Source organism: Lepisosteus oculatus, chromosome 5 (assembly GCF_040954835.1).
Source record: "Lepisosteus oculatus isolate fLepOcu1 chromosome 5, fLepOcu1.hap2, whole genome shotgun sequence".
Lineage (NCBI taxonomy): Eukaryota > Metazoa > Chordata > Actinopteri > Semionotiformes > Lepisosteidae > Lepisosteus > Lepisosteus oculatus.
The window spans coordinates 7,106,089-7,121,491 of NC_090700.1; the positions used below are offsets into that span (position 1 = coordinate 7,106,089).

Below are 15,403 nucleotides of genomic sequence, written 5' to 3' on the forward strand. Positions count from 1 at the left end.
TCAATACAATGATACTTAAACATAATTTGAACCAATACTGCAAACTCTATACCTAATTCTAACCACAGCCTTTTTCACAACCTTGGAATGTATTTTTCATAAGTTCATTTACATCCTATTTATTGCGACAAGGAGACTCAATGGACTGGAAGTCTGAAACGTACTGAAAGTTTATTTGGCGTATGTCGCCTGTGGAAGGAGATGGCAGCCGGCCAGCGAGCACAAGGCTGATTTGGACCCCCCCCTCTCGGCTGGAGGAATGAGCCAGGGAGCTGCTGCAAGGGTGAAGATGGGATGAAGGGAGGGGTGTGAGAAAGGAGGGCAAAGGGAGGCTCAGCAGGCGAGATATTTATATGTAGGAGAGCGGAAATGGCAAGATTTGGGAATTCGACCTCCTCTTCCCAAACGCTGCCTGCTCCAACCCTTATTACAGACCTAGCTCTAAGCCTAAACTTACCAATAACGCTAATAAATAAAAATCTCTAACTCAAATTTGGGATTAAGGACAGACTGAACCACATGCAACAGATGAAAAAAATCCAGAAACATCAGTATAGTAAATAAATGCATAACTATACCTTATTGACACAATGAATCACATACTGTATCTATTTATTACAATGGTGATTAAATGATTTCAATTGTGCACGTTTTGCCAAGGATAAGCTGTGACTACAAACACAATTACACTACAACAGTACTTAATTACAAATTGCACAATTACAGATGTAATTGATCCCAGATCCTTCTGGCATGCAAGTTATACAAGTTGGGACAATCGGACCTAAGTGCTTTGAAAGTGGTTCATTCCACTGCAAGGAAGAGGACACAGGGAAACATAACAGTTACACAGCATGATATTACAGTACAGTTCAAGCAGGGAGCCTGCTTGTCTGTCTGTGTTGGCTGCAAAGGAACAGGTAAAAGTTTATTCCATGCAGAAAGGAAAAGATAAGATAAGATCACTTTATTGGCCATATACAATCTCTTGTATTAGGAATTTGTCTTTTTGCATACCCCAGCTTGCTCTCCATGAGACACACAGACAGGGAGAGAAGCTTGGGGTCAGAGCGCAGTGTCAGCCATTAATATGGCGCCCCTGGAGCTGTTGGGGTTAAGGGTCTTGCTCAGTATCGATGCCCCGTCTCCCCAGCTCCCAGCCTCCTCTTACAGTAACTATCCTGTCTTTTGTTCTCCCATGCTTTATTAGCTGCTGTTTTCCCTCTCTCATTCAGATCTGAAGAAGGCTCCACAGCCAAAACGCTGAGTCTCTTTTCTTTTCCTTTTAACATTGAAAAAACCTTTACCTGTTCCATTACTGTACATTTCCAATTAAAAGTAAACTACCCTTTTATTTTTACATTGCCACACTACAAAAAAGTACAATGTGTCTACTGTTTTATTAAACATTAATATTTCCTTTTTTGCATCAGTTCCACTGTACTGTATGCACCTCCAGAAAAGGCACAGACTTCCAAATTCCTTTATTCATCTTGGAACTCATCACTTGCCAGAAACTGCCTGCCTTACAGCAACCTTATCTCTTTCTCTTTTGAACTGGGAAAGGTTTTATCCATTCACTTCAGATACATATTACCCCATCTGTCATAATCTCTTAAGTCACATTCTGCATAAATAGCACTGTCCCTATAGCTCCCAAACCTCTGCATCATTATCTCTGTCAGCAGTGAACGGGACTGAAGACATGACCTTCGCATGCACTGTAAAAGTCTTCCCATTTAGACCCCTTAACAAATCCAAAGCACAAAAAAAAATCAAATTACTTTATTTCTTGCAAACTCACTGCTCTGTATCTATTTCATAGCTCACTGTCGCCCATTTTAAATTAGGTTACTCCACATCATACAAGATATAACCATGAGAAACACTTTCATAGTATTCTGGTTATTTTGCTTTTCAATGCAATTCAAAGGGTTTTCTGATTCTACCGTTTAGAAGAGAAACTAGCACGAAATGAACATACATACTGTATAAAGTAAAAGACAAAAAATGCATTGGACTTATTTAATCATATAATTTCAGGCAGTTACAATTTGTGACATGCACCACTCTCCATAGCAAAGGTCTTAAACTTTTATTAAATTATTTTCAGTACCCTCGTGAGTGACGTGCTATCATTTGCAACACAACAAACAACCAGCATTTTGGTATCAGACCATACAGATTAGCAAGAATTCTCAAAAGCAAAATAACATTATTAAGTACTGAATTATTTAAAGAAAGACTTATCTTTTATGAATAAACTGATATATTTCAAAACATATTTACAACCAACCGTGACATGAAGCTCTGATTAAGTTCTAAGGTCACAGAAAAATATTGCCGTGACGAACGCAAAGGAAAATGGTTCATTTGTTGCTATCTGCTGCCCTCTAGCGGTCAAATATAACTTCAGCACAATTTTTAAAAATCCAAGACGACAAAATGCTACAACCAAGATTAATAAAGTAACACCCTTGAGTACCGGCAAAAAATGGATTGTGCTCTAATGCGTTCTGCGCTCAAACCATCATGCAGTAATGTGTTTTGAAAGATGATATATTTTTCAGCTCAATTTTCCCTGTCATTTCTTGACAAGGTAGAGACGCATCAACACTTAATCATAGCTAAAGACCTCAAAATGAAATAAAAATAACACAATTAAGTACCAACTCCTCTGGGGTGGAAATGGTAAAAAAAAAACATTCCATACGAATGCACATCTACACAATACCTGAATCCTGTCATAAACTTGGCTTTGCTTCAACAGGTTATTTAAAGATGAATTAATGGCATGTCCGAGAAATTACAAATGAGCACAATGGAAGATCATATTTAAGAGGTCCAACAGTCTGTTCCACGGATCTGTGGAAGCAAAAATATTTGCTCTCTTCAGATGACTTACAGTAAAGCAACTGAAATATGTTACAATGAAAATGGAAATGACCCTTTCTCCAGCATGTTTCTAGCCTCGTCCTCCTCAACAAACATAAGAGCAGTCACATTCAGGCTTTCTGAACAGCCAGGTCATGAGTTGTTTGCTCAGTTTCTGTGGTGGAACCAAATACTTTGGGCTCTCTTTTAAATATTCGGAGGAGGACTGCTCTCTATATTCTATCTCCACAGAAAGTTTAATTTTAGGCTCTGAGACACTTCAAAGTTTCCTAGGTGACTGTGAGCCATGAGAAGCACAGGAACATTTGAAATACTGCATGCATTGCACTATAGGCTTTGATAGTCACAAAGAAGAATCAGAGCTATACCGTAAATGAGAATTCAAATTACTGAGCACAAAGGGAAGAAGTAAACCCTGGATTATTGTGACAAAATTATTCACCTTCGTCACCTACAGCCCAAAGTGTAAAGAAAATGCTAAATTCAAATAAGTGTTGATTTATTTGAGCTAGGTCTACATATGGGTATATGAAGTTATGTGACCTATGTGATCTATTGAGCCCATAACAGCTGTTATTATGTGGGGGAATTCTGTTAAATGTGGGGGAAAAGTAGTGATCAGCGTTGTTATCAAGCTTGCCATTATTCAGGCACTGACGAGACCGATCAGATGGTAACAGTCCTGGAAAAGATACAGCAGGAGGTATAAGCATGAGACCGTCTCGATGGACTGTCTCGTTACCAGTGTTACCTCTTGTCACCGATTACAGATTACTGCCAGCAGAGGATGGCATCTCAGATACTGTGCCTTTAACCCCGTTTCCACTGAGAGTTTGAATCACAGTCCCAACAGTTCTTACCCGAAAAGCCAAAGTCAGATTCTTAAGAGAAGTGTTGAATTCTTTAGATAATTCTTCATTTTTTCCTCATGTTTTTTGAAGATAAGCAAAATAGGTAATACCTGCTGTCACGATGTGGCTGGGTTCGGTGAAGGCTTTAATTCACGAGTGATCAGGATCTCCTTTTTTAGCAAAGGAGGTGTTCACTCAGCACGTTCATACCTGAGCAGCAGGCCTTCGTTCTAATCTAGAATTATTTGTTGTTCTCATAATTAATTAGAATATGCAACGATATCAGTGGATGAAGCCAGAACTGGAAAGCAGGATAATAGTTTGTCAATTAAAGAAACGGTATGCTTTATTAAACAGAATCGCCTGCAAGCATGTCGACAAATAGCACAACATGTCCCATTATTCTGGCTCAAATTCTCTCTCGTGCAGCCCTGCTTGTACAAACTTCTCTCACTCAACCTAGATCAGCAGCTGCTCCCTAATGACCGCCCACAGCTTTGCCACCCTTGGTGGGGGTGGAGGGGAGTCCCCATTGCCTGTAAAGCGCTTTGAGTGGAGTGTCCAGAAAAGCGCTATATAAGTATAAGCAATTATTGTTATTATGTCTAGGCACCCAAAATCAGCCTACACGCATTCTCACTTGCTTGGCTCTTGTCACATAGTGAAGCTGCTGCCACATTCAACATAGAGCACACCCCATCTAAAAGGAGGAGCCCAAACAGTCTTGATAAAGAAGGTGGGATTCAACTGTAATTGCACTTTTTAAAAACAGGGGTAATAAGTAGAAGAGCTTTACTGGAAGGTGTTATCGCAAAGACTTAGAATGCAGTCTGGCTGAATCGTTTTTCTTTCCCCTTTCAGCTCAAGCAACACCCTTTTCAGATACCCCCCCAAAACAAACGAGAGCACTTTGATAAAATTCACTTCAATCCAGTCAGAGGTATCACTCCACTTCAATTTCACATTTCCACCACTACGGCATGTTAGGTCTTACTTGTACTCCAATTAAACCTGAACCTGTTCAAAGCACAACGGAACCAGCAAAATGGCTTTCATCAGACCCCTGCTAATCCCAAAGCAATCCTGAAAAGACTGGATTTTGCTATTCCAGGTGTCTTTGCAAAGTAGAACCTTGCATACCCACACCAGGAATGCAATCCATATGAGGGGCAAAGGAAACCGTCCAGTTTAAACTGTCGAAAAAGTTGATACGAAACGGTGGAAATGAGAAAGAAATCCAGACATTTTTCAGATACAGTAATTCAAATCTGTTTTTACTGAAAGGCTAGAATTGCTGAAAGATAAAACTGTCTTATTCATATGACAGCATTGCTTTAAAAATTCAATTTTCACATTTGAAAAATATCTTTGCACCCAGCAAACACATCCCTTCTCATCAAACACTACACTTTCTGCATTTACGCTAAAGTAAAAACCATGCAGACAAAGGGAATTGATGTGGGTCATTTCTAGACTCTGGTTTTCAATCTATAACCACAAGTATCACCACTTATTTAAGGATATATCAACTCAATGTAAAAACACACAGAGGCATTATACTGGGACTGTGAACAGTGGTCAGCAAGCACCATATAAGAAATAGAGCCAAAAAATAAAAATAAAAAATACTCTTACTTTCTCCTGCCATTCTATGTTAAGAGAACACAAGCTGTATTTCAATCTAAAATGTTTTAATATTTTGATTACATACTGTATGTCACAATATCACAAATTGTGTCAATATTAACCATTTATTAATAAACTTTAAAACTCCTTTCATACAATTAACGACTGTTAAGATGAACCCAAACTACTGTAAGTAATAAATCTGCAGCAGACTCTTCTGTGAGTAACAGATTAGTTCGATTTAATAAGGAGCAAAATGACTGTTAGGAAGCAAATGAAGCATGCTACATTCTACATTAGATATTAATTAGAGCTGCATTAACAATTGTGTCCTGGACTGCAGCTAATCAGCACCCAATTAACAATAAAAGCTAAAAGAGATTAAGAAAAAGCTACGCTACAAACTTTTAGTTTCTCAGTGCTGTGCTTTTATCTCACATGATGTCTCATGAGATGTCTTTCAGCATTATGGAAAAACTTTCAGAGCCAACTGTCAAAAACTTTGCCACACTAAAATTGTGCATGTTAAAAAAAACAATAAATCCATTCACTTTGCTGCAAATGTAGTTAGAAATAATATTCAAAAGAATTCTAAAAGGCAGTCCAGGACTGAGAAAACCAGGCACTTTTATACACTAAAAGTGGGGAGTATCTGCAATATGCAGAACAAACATGTTCTTCAAGCCAGTTATTGGGAACCTTCAAGAAACAGCAGCATACTCATGCTCATATCAATAAGCTGCTGGTAACCAAACCAGCACGATGGATCAAAAGGCCATCTCTTTCTATGACATCATTTTCTTACGTTCAGTTTTGAAGGAACTTGTACAGAAGCAGTTCCCCAATCACAGAGGAAACCTCTACACTGTACAACTGTCCGACATCTGAAGAGCACAAACCTCCACCTATTTGTGGGAACAAAGAGTTACTGTACATCTATGCAATCATGGAGTCATTAAAGGACATGCTTTACAAACCAAGCTCCACGACAGTTCAGCTCATCCACCTGAACAACATTAAAATCAAATGTTAATGAGCGCTATATCACAACTGCTATTCTGTCACTAACAATACAAGACTTCTGAGTTTGTGCTTTTTCTTAGTCCAAGCAAAGAAAAAGATCTCTTACTTGTAAAGACTGCTTCAAGCACATTTACTGAATGGCTCTGGTTACTGTTAACTCTCTCTCACAGTCACCTGAGATCAGGGTACAGTATATGCTACAGAGAAAGATGCCAAAATTACAGTAGCGCAAATTAAACACCGGTTTAATTCAATACATGCATCAGATGCTCCACAAAATGATAACAAAATTAACCACTGGAAATAAGAAATCTTTCATTTAATTGTAGTCTTTTAAAAACTAACAGTGTCAGAGGGCTGTATGACTATAACTCAATCATATGTGATGTGATATCCAAGAATGGAAATAAACAACTACAGTGTGTGAAAACAGAGAGGTTAACAAATCATTAAGAGTTATTGATGTAAATTACTACTAAATCATTTTGGATAGGATGGAATGAACATTGAATGCAGTAACTTTAATCTGTATACAGTATACATTTTTTAAAAGGAGGTACTTTTAAAAAAATACCTCAATTTATATCCAGTAAAGTTTAAATTCAACATGTTTTAAAATACATTCAATACTTCATTCAAAAAGTCAAGAAAATGACTTGAGAATCCATTAATCAATATGAAGGTGCCTATTTATTGAGCAAAGCAGAAATTCATACATAGCACACAATGGATATACAGAATGTATTCTGGAAAAAGTATGTAATCATTCCGAAAGAACAAACCAGCACCTTAAAGGCACTAATAATCCAGTTATCCCTTTTAAAGACCCTTAATGCAAAATATTTGGATGTTAAGGGCTTAATATGAATTTGGGGACTTTACAGTTGTACTACATCCTGATTCCACAGCTACCATGCAACACTCAATCTAAATTAGACTATTTTGCCAAGACATAACCTCACATGTTCAGTTCAAAAATCAAAACCTAAACTGCAGTGACGCCATTGAGAAGCTGAGCAAAACGGACACACCTAACTTTTCTAGATACTGTGGTTCTCATTTTCTGATAGACCCTCCATGCAAACCAGTCTCTGTCACTCTGCCCCACACGTGCCACTGGCATTCCTGTCTTTCCCAAAGCGACCATCTGGGCAGAGCCAAATTGCAAATAAGAAAGCAAACTTACAAGACATGTTACAGTAGGTCTGTACAGGAGGGAACACAGAGAAAGTTTTAGGAACAACCCAGTTTAAATAACCAGAAGATCTCCTCTGAATCTATTCCAGTAGACGCATAAATCGTTAATATTAATGACAATTTATTAATCATTTTAATACTGACTAAACAGACACATCCAATCATCTCACTCAGGGTGTAATTAACTCAATGTTTGTTTCACTTCCTTTATTACTTTTATTAATTTAGCACTTCAGTGCCTACAGTAAAACTGGTAAAAATCATTCAGTGGACCTAGTTTTCAATTATTTTAGATACGCTTCATAGTATTCTGTCCATATTCCAAAACAGTATCATATTTAATCTTACGTGAAAGCCTTACAAACATACACTAAATGCTAATATTTACTCTACATAACGAAAGGAACAAACAGCACATTAGTAACTAGTCTATGGTGTCTTTCTCCAAACAAGGTTGTTTCTCACTTTCAACAGATGTGATAACTGCAGGTTTAAACAGGCACATCCCCTTTCCAAGTCACAGGACAAGCACACAATCCTAAACTGGTCCAACACTGTACAAGGCAAGTCAGATGAATATCTATATTCTTAGTTCCAGCAGTTTCCTATACAGGCAATGAAGACTATAAGGAGTTTATTCTGTTTTGATAGTGGCTTAAATACCTGTGTGTCACTAACTCCACTCAGAACAAAAGAGAAACACCAGTTAGCCACTTGCCGTAAAAGAGAAACAAAGGAACAAAAGACTATTTTCTCTCATTTTAAGTTCCTCTTAATAAAGCATAGAATTTTAAAAATAATTCTCATATTACTCGATCAAGGCATAAACTAACTAGAGTAACTGAGGGATGGGACTGGAAATTCCAAGTGACACAAAAAACGTAACAGCATTTTGGAATAATATTTTTCAGGAAATAAACATTTGCATGACAAGTTAGATTCAAAAGTTCAAAAAGATGTACCATCCCATACTAATGTTCTCTTTGAATAGACCTCTGCAGCAATTAAAGCAAATAAACAAGCAACTTTCATCCACCCTTCACTTTCTTAAATAATTAAAAATCTAAATACAATTTAAAATCATGTTGGGGATGTCGTTATCACACAGGTTGATATTTTTAAATTTATAAGAAGGCTTCTCTGAAGAATGTTGCCACGTGAAGGACATGATGTCAGTGTGTTTCTAGTTCTAGCACATCCCTCAGGCAAAATAAATAAAATATTCAGAACTAAAACCAAATACATTTTACATAACATAAAACACTCCTTTAATTACTCAATATCTGTAATGACTCTGTAATGAGTTTCACGTATTGATTCTGTCCCAACATCATATATATTACCTCCATACTAGATGCCATTTTCACTACTCATCATACACAGGAAGGAAAGAGTCTTTGAAAAATAACGATCTGTGCTTTGTGACCGTCATCAACGTCTAAATAACACAAAGAAATGCAACACATCAGTGTCCAATTAAACAGATAAAACATTCTTATCAAGCCTTCAGTCTCACCAGAGAGGGGGAAAATGGCCAAATACTCCAACATACAGAACTGCTCCCTTGCTCCCTTGATCAATTCACCAATATCCCAAGACACTTTTGGGCTAATCTCCTGGTGCAGTCTCATGGAGGCATTCTGAGCTGAAACACTGGCTTTCTGAGAACATGTGAACCTGTGGAGCAGCCATTTCAGAAAGTTCAGGACTTTCCATCAGAAAGTGGGAAGTAGAGACAACCATGTTTTCTCTGAGGACAGTTTAAGGTCTGGTAGCCGGTGTTAAACCTTTCTGGCCGTTTAAAATGAGCTTTTGGAAAATGTCTCCTAGACTCAGTTACAAAATGAAGAAAACATGTTAAGACAAATTTATATTATCATAGAACCTGACATCATCCCTTTCTCTATAACTGGTTTCACTGACCATGATTTTTTATATATTTTTCAGAGACTGTGCAGCCTAGCAACTAGTCGGGAAATCAGATCACAAAATCCATGACCAAATTAAGGTTCAGTGTCAATTAAGATGGCAACCAGACCACTGAAAACTCATTTTTTTAATCTTATGAACAGCTGCACCAACTGTAGTAGACATGTGTCAATTTTTTGTTTTTCCTGAAACAAGCTAGCTACCCAGCATCAAAATCATGACCTGGTCATGATTCGGACTTAATTCAGACCCCTACAACTCATGTAAAGAAGTGCCTACTGTTCTCAGTCATAAATATACCCCCCCCAACACAGTTTCCACTAGTGTCCTCTGGTTTGTGCTTCACATTGGGTGATGGGATTGGTTTTATCAATTCCATTAAGGATTTTGAATACCTGAATCAGTCTTCTCCATTTGAAACTAAGAACAACTCAGTTCTTTCAGCCTGTCAGTGTGGGATATATCTGGAAATGCAGAAATTGATGTTTCTGGATTAACACCTAGGTCTTTCTCGCATTGTACACTTTTCAAGCTTTGCGTTTCCCTTTTATATTAACAGTGGATGTTGTTGTAACCTCCATGCAACATTCTGAAACTGCCTACATTAGAAAAGCCAAAACCTTTTCAAGATCTGACCTGATACAATAATATTTGTCATCAAATAAATAGCAAAAGCTCTCTGTCCTACTAACTTGAAACTTCACAGATGTACCAAAAGACCACCATTGTCTTGGGAACCATAGCACATATTGACCAAAAACTTGGGAGACCTGCTGTGGAACTGCATCCCATTGGCTGCAGCAGTACGTTATACTAAAACACCAGATCCTCACAGGACCTGCAACACTAACTGCTCTTCTTCAAAAACAGTATATGTAATTAACTCAAAACTTGGTTCAAAAATCGGATCAAAGTTTATTTATCAAATGCACAACAATACGGTGTGCAGCAGTAGTTGCTGGCAATGAAATGTCTTTTTCTGCGAGCTCACAAAAATTACAAGAATCACAAACATTCACAAAAACACAAAAATGGTTGGTATCATTCTAGTGCTGTACTTCCTTCCTTCATAAAACAGGCTAATTTCTTGGCTACCATTTTGTTCTCTTGTTGGGATGCAACCTGTTATCATAAAATGCCAGGGTTTGGCCAGTTTAGTCCAGATTTGGTATTAAGCGTTTCAGTGGCAACACGATTAACAAGTATCAGAAATGGAATTCCACCTTAAACAAGATGGCTGCCTGATGACTAGGCTTCCTGGTCGAGATGAGATTCATACGAGACGTTATACTGATCGCAGGTTTCATCACACTAAAACCTGCTTCAGATTTGCCCCTCAAATGTGGCGACACCTCACTGTTTACACCTACAACAGGTCGTCATCTACTACTTCAAAACATGCATCCTACCACTAACTGCCCATCTTCAAAAACTGTTTGACCAATGACACCAAATTTGGTAGGCGTCATTCTATTTCTCCCTTTACTTTACTTGTGGCTCACTATCACTGTTGAAGTAAATGAGCAAGGACTGCTTGGAAACCTTCAAAACTACATAATATTTTCTTTCCTTCTATTTTTTGCAGTATGTCAGCCTCTGACACCTCCAGCTACTCAACAGCACCAGTAACAAGGCCACCTGGACCCCTGTGTGTCTTGTAAACAGCATAAACTTCAGCTCAAAGCACTTTATAAGTTTCCCGAAGGCTAAATGAATGCACCACAGGACCCAGGACCAGGGGGACGTCACTCTGACTCCCAGGTAATTATTAAGGCAAAACAACGGTTTAGAACTGAAAAACTGAAAGAGCTCTGGGATGCAGTGAGCTACCCCTGCCCCTGTATCACTTCAGGAATCTTAAGCACAAATGAAACTGTTTTTTCTACATATCACTTTTTATTAATTTATCCTTTGATCAAAACTCAAATCTAAATTCAAAACCTGCACTAATCACAAATTCCCACCACACTACCTGCACTAGAGACCACAGCGCAAAATAAAACTATAGTTTGACATTTTGATGAATCCAAGGTAGAATTTTTAAAACTTTATTTCAAAATTCAAAGTTACCTGCCAGTTTCTTAAACAAGTTTGTGTGGTGCTTTTCCTGCATTATTTAATTTCTCTCAAGATTTGTATACTTCCTTCCTTAGGATATTTGGTGTCACAGAAATAACTCAATTGCTTGTTGGCTTTTCACAACCTTGAAGAATGTATTTCATCACACAATAAACTATTTTATACATGTTGGAATGAAAATACTGAATGAAAAGTACATTTTATCACACCAGTATATGAATTTCTCCTCCATTCTATGTTTTCTTAGTCATTACAAATGGCAGCTCTCAACAAGTATATAACTTTAAAAAACACTGTTAGGGAAATGCAGTACCACGTGATCCATGGAATCATTTAGGTAGACGATATATTGTATTAAAATTTAGATGGGCTGTGGGATTATTTCTATGGTACTATGTAAAATACTCCCATTGTGAATATTAAAATAACTCGTTTTTAGTAATTTGAAGGAACAAGCATTCTCCTGATCATTTTACAAGAGCAATAAAGGGACAGTTAAGGATAACACTTTCATAACTGAGGATCAAAATCCTACATTGAATCATTGTAAAACATAAATATGTACAGTATATAGAGTATAAGATGTCAAACAACTGTTTAAAGATACTAATGTAGTTCATGAGCATGTACTCTCTAAAAATGAGTTCATCGCACAAAAACTGCTTGTAGTTCTTAAAAATAAGAGTGCATATTTGGAGAAAATGACATTTGTGGATCATTTTGAAATACGCAGCATATGAATTGTTTACAGTAACACGTGTATTTAAAACAGCAGAAAGAGTAACAGAAAATGCATTACAGAAACTGTATGGTCATTGCATTCACTGATATACATAGTCGAACGTACAGTATACTGACACTGAGGTGCAGATCATTTACAGAAATCTGTCTCCTACTTTGATTGCACACTTTCATAAATCTTAAAATTATGACAGAACTTGTACTGTAGCTCCATGACAGACATTTTCTGAAGTCTGCAACAGTACCTGCCACTTTTAATTTTTCTCACAACACATATTTTACAAATATCTGAGCTAAACAATAACAAAACTGCTTTGAAAACCAAAGTAAACATCTTTGGTTAGGATACTAGTTTCACTAGCATAAATGAAAATGAAGCAATGTCAGGATTATTTTTTAAAGTACATATAAAATAAAAAAGGAAACAACATGAAGGAAAAACAAACCATTTGATGTTGATAAATGAACCGTAGGTTTTACTTACTTAGGTACAGAAAATGGAAATATCTGAAAGATGAAGATGAATCTGTCACTCAGTCTTTGTCATGTGATGATGACCTATAAAAAATACAAAACACTGAATCTTCAGTCAGAGATCATTTTAGATTTCAATTACAGGACGAGCCCCAGAACAATGTCATATTCGTGACTTTGAATGATATGAGCAAGATTAACCTTCCGTCTCAACAATTATTCTCCGACATGAACTTTCTAACACGGAGAAGCCGTACAATACTGTACGTGCATTAGTCAGATAGTGCCCAAACTATGGTGTTGTATTATTCTGCGTACTTCCAGCGTCAAGTTGACAAATGTTACAGCTACAGCGCCATCCATAACATTTAAAAAAAACAAAATTCCGAAACTTTGTATCTAGCGATCGCCAAGTGGCGTGTAAATAAGAGCACAAAAATATCATCACAAGTACAGTACGCCCGAGTGGATGTACAGTACAGTAATTGCAACGTTGTAGCAGTTTTCAGGTAAGACCGGACTGGTGCTGTAGCTGCAAACCGTAGGCGCCGCTTTTCTCGGCGCTGAGAAGTGGAAAAATTACAGGAATACGTCTGAAAATGACTGTCCCGATTCCAACATCGACCTTCGACGAATGCTAATTTTGCTGATCTGCCCTAATTATCTGTTACAGAGCAAAGCTCAAGTTTGCATCTCGGTGCAAAATGTCGATCTGGGGTCTGACGAGACAGACAAGCGAAAGAGAGTCCATCTTGCTTTGGGGAAAACGAAGCGCAAATCTCACTCCTGTCAAACTCCGCAAAATGCATTCATTAAGAAAGATTTCCCTGTTGACGATACGACCCCTTTCATTACTTAAACTGACGTTTATAAGTCTCGATATTTGTGAAAATCTCCTAATTTGGCCTGATCTCTGCCTCTGATCTATTAGATGAAATAAAAGTACCCTGATGCGAGTTGCTGTACTGAACGTGTCATTAGCAGAACATGCAATGGTTTCAAAAGCCACTTTATAGCCGACATCACCTCACTTTTCCTCCCCAAACTTTTACAAATCACACCATCCGTGACTAGCCGAGGCTTCTTTCAGATTATTTGCTTTAAAAAACAATAAGATCTTCGATGAGGGGAAGTGATCATACCGTTTCTCAAAGAGGAAAGCAAACAGCTTCTCTCTCGCTCGCTTGACTATGTCGTACATATTGTCTCTAGCTTTTGCATCGTCTTTTACCGAACACTAACTAAAGATGTGAGCCGAACACGACACAGGAGCAAACATATTCCGTTCTAACGTGATTTAAGCAGATTGATCGCAATTCTGGGCAAGCGATAATTTACGAAAAACGAAGTCACCACGCTCTTCCCTGCTGCCAGCTCGTAGCAATAATAAGCTGGTACAATTTTTGCTCTGGATGACTGAGTGCTCTCGACAAAAAGGCACTCAGATCTTATTGTGGGATAAAATAGCTGCAAGTTTTCTGTCATGACGGTCGTCAAATATGAAAACTTACCTCCGAGACCCGACTCAAATACCAAGGCCTCAGCATTCCAGCCTCCGTCCACCTTTAAACTTATTGACACATCATAACAGTTCTGCCCTGGTACTAGTACAACAACACGAATACAACCTCACTGACTCTGAACACTTTTCTTTTCGCTGGATTTGAATGCTGCCTTCCGCATCAGGCGCAATATTGCACTCCCAAGTCTCCAAAACTAACTAAAACGTTGCATTGTCTACCGAAATAAGGCACTTGTTCAGATGAAATTGTGTTGCGGCACTTTCGTTTTCCTCGAACAATTTTCTGGGGTTGTTTTTTCCTGCCTCCCCCGATCGCCCAAATGTTTCTCGCTCTCTTTGGTCGTGTGTAGTACTGTATTGTGGATGTTCCTAGCCTGGTACTGACTGGCCTAGCCGTGTTAACATAATCATTCACATTCTGGCCTTTAGTGTGCACATCTCTTGTGGAAACTTTTTTTCATGCATTTTTTTTTTTACAGTGACTGAGGAAGTATCAGCGAGGAAAGCGAGAAAAGGATGATTGCGTCTGGCCAGAGAGCCACTGTATCTCGCACAGACCTGACTGTGTTTGTCGTGTATGACTACTAAGTATCTTTGGCTTCCTGGGTGTTGTGTTTGTAAGGGATTGGAGAAGAGGGGAAAGTGTTTGGAAAATGAAGTGGAGCCGTGTAAGTGTAATAGTACTTACCCCGCGAGAGGCCGACCGGTTAAATTATGAGAAAGTAAAGAGTGGTGCTCCGAGGAGCCGTTGTCCCCCTCTCTCTCTCACCCTCTCCCAGTGTGTTTCTCTGAACAGTTTTTTTTGCAACATACTGTACTGTACATGCACTGACTGAAAATATATTATTTTTTCATGTAAGGCTGCCTGTGATTGGACGGCAGCCTGAGAGACAGCCCGAATCAGCCACACAGCGGGCCCATAACAATGGAGCAGCGTTGAAAGACTGAGAGATTAATATAACATCTTCATAATGTTCTGGACATGTACACTGCACAACACACCAGGTAGTGGGGGGAAGTGGTAGCGAAATGTCCACCGAACTAATTAGAAGCACAAGAACAATGT

At 38.2% G+C, this 15,403-nt stretch overlaps 1 protein-coding gene across 4 annotated transcripts in view; it reads right to left on the reverse strand.

The window, feature by feature from the left end:
* Positions 1 to 15,143, reverse strand: part of LOC102691326 (BBX high mobility group box domain containing) — a 42,636-nt gene extending 27,493 nt beyond the window's left edge. For 2 of the 4 annotated variants that reach the window (XM_069190000.1, XM_069189997.1), the window contains exons 1-2: positions 15,026 to 15,143; positions 12,826 to 12,899 (exon numbers count right to left, since the gene is read on the reverse strand). The gene's annotated coding sequence lies outside the window, so the exon portion shown is untranslated. Of the gene's footprint in view, positions 1 to 12,825; positions 12,900 to 14,326; positions 14,671 to 15,025 lie in introns of those variants that run through there. The other 2 variants (XM_069189998.1, XM_069189999.1) reach the window with 2 other exon arrangements.
* Between the last annotated feature and the right edge of the window lie 260 nt (positions 15,144 to 15,403).